At 36.5% G+C, this 2,351-nt stretch overlaps 1 protein-coding gene across 1 annotated transcript in view; it reads left to right on the plus strand.

Annotated features, from left to right (window-relative positions):
* SOS2 (son of sevenless homolog 2 (Drosophila)) overlaps window positions 1-2,351 on the plus strand; it is a 124,022-nt gene that overhangs the window by 86,425 nt on the left and 35,246 nt on the right. The gene's annotated exons all lie outside the window — the stretch shown is intronic.

The raw sequence follows: 2,351 nt of genomic DNA on the forward strand, positions 1-2,351 counted from the left end.
TATTTTTAGTAGAGACGGGGTCTCGCTCTTGCTCAGGCTGGTCTCGAACTCCTGAGCTGAAACAATCCGCCCACCTTGGCCTCCCAGAGTGCTAGGATTACAGGCGTGAGCCACTACACCCAGCCAATTAAATATATCTTAAGTGTACTCTTGTTCAATTTTTTTTCCTGCCTAGGAAAAAGAAGAATTGTTGAATTTTAACAAACATATATATCTCTATAATCCAAAGTCCTTTCAAGATATAGAATGTTATCATACTCGAGAAAGTTCCCCTATGCCCCTTTTAATAAATTTTTGTTCCCACTGCCCAAAGGCAGTATTCTGATTTTTTCCCTCAAAAGATAAGTTTTACCTATTTTAGAATTTTATATAAATGGATTCTTATATATTCTTTTGTGTCTGACTTCGTTAACTCAACATGCTTTTGAGAGTCTTTTGTATTATTGCTTGTAGCAGTAATTTGTTCTAATTTATTGCTGCAGTAGTGTTTTATTATATGAATATACCACAGTTTGTTTATTCATTTTTCCCACTGACGGATACCTAGGTTTTTTCCCAGTTTCTGATTATTCTGAATAAAGGTACTATTTGTCTTACAAGTCTTATTGTGAATACATATTTTTTACTTGGGTAGATAGCTCAGAGTAGAATGGTTGAGTCATAAGGCAGATACGTGTATGTTTACTTTTAAAAGAAAGTGCCAAAACTTTTTCCAAAGACATTTTCACCATCAATGTGTAAGAGTTCCAGTTGCTTCATAACCTCCCCAACATTTAATGATGTCAGTCTTTATACCTTAGCCATACTGCTGGGTGTATAGTGGCTTTTCATTGTGTGTTTTTTGTTTTTTTGTTTCTTTTCTTTTTTGAGATGGAGTTTCACTCTGTCACCTGGGCTAGAGTGCCGTGTTGTCAGCCTAGCTCACAGCAACCTCAAACTCCTGAACTCAAGATAGTCTCCTACCTCAGCCTCCTGGGTAGCTAGGATTACAGGTGCAGGCCACCACGCCCAGCTGATTTTTCTATTTTTAGTAGAGACAGGATCTCACTCTTGCTCAGGCCGGTTCTCAAACTCCTGACCACAGGTGATCCTCCTGCCTCAGCCTCCCAAAGTGCTAGGATTACAGACGTGAGCCACTGTGCCCAGCCTCATTGTGGTTTTAATTTGTATTTCCCTGATGAATAATGATGTTGAGAACTTTTTTTTATTATCTCATATTGGCCATTCATACTTATTTTCTGAACAATCTGTTCAAGTCTCTATTTTTTACTGAATTGTATTAATGAAAGTATATTGAGTAGCACTGAATGGCAATCCTTTGTCAGATAAATGTTTTACAAATATTTTCTCCCAGTCTGTGGCTTACCTATTAGTTTTCTCTTTTTTTTTTTTGGAGACAGAGTCTTGCTCTGTTGCTAAGACTGCAGTGCAGTGGCAGGTTTTCATAACTCACTGCAGCCTCAAACCCCCTGGCTCAAGCAATCCTCCTGCCTTGGTCTCTTGAGTAGCTGGGACTCCAGGCCACCACCACACCTGGCTAATTTAAAAAGTTTTTTTTTTTTTTAGAAATGGGATCTTGCTATGTTGCCCAGGCTAGTCTTGAAGTTCTGGTCTTAAGCTATCTTCCCTCCCTGGCCTCCCAAAGTGTTGGAATTACAGGCGTGAGCCACCACACCCGGCCTGTTAGTTTTCTTAATGATTTCTTTTGATGAGAAGTTTTTAATTTTGATGAAGTCCAATGATGAGATTTTTTTTCTTTTACATGATAGTAATTTTTAAATTACTTTGATGCCATAGCAACTAGAAAGGAAAGAAAACGGAAGCAGAACTATTTGGATTGATCTATCTAGAAGCTAGAAGCTAACAATTTTGTGAACCTTTGAAATATTCTCTAAGCCACTAAACTAATCGGGCACACAATGACTTAAAGTTGTTTTATTATAAATAGTACAACAGAGACAGGGAATTAAATATTTTTTCTTAGCCTGAGAGAAAGACTGTTGTCTGTCAGGATGGAATAGAAGCTAACTTGGAAATAGTCATTTGTTGAAGTAATGAAGAAAAAATGCTAATGTAACTAATTTATGCTACCTATATGTCTCTGTGGTGCTGAGTGGAATGTGATATTTGTATAGTTGATTAAATCTCTTCTTGCAAGTTTATAGGTAACCATTTTTGTGAAAATACTGGAAAACAAAATAGTTCTATTTTTGTCTTTTCAAATGAAATAAAAGACTGGGCATATTTATAGATTACATAGAAATTTGATGATAATAGCACTTGAATTTTGAACCAGATACACTAAATCTTAGTTGGTTTTCCATTTTACCTGGAAAATATATCAACACTTA

This window comes from Propithecus coquereli, unplaced genomic scaffold, assembly GCF_000956105.1.
Source record: "Propithecus coquereli isolate 6110/MARCELLA unplaced genomic scaffold, Pcoq_1.0 Scaffold83, whole genome shotgun sequence".
Classification (NCBI taxonomy): Eukaryota; Metazoa; Chordata; class Mammalia; order Primates; family Indriidae; genus Propithecus; species Propithecus coquereli.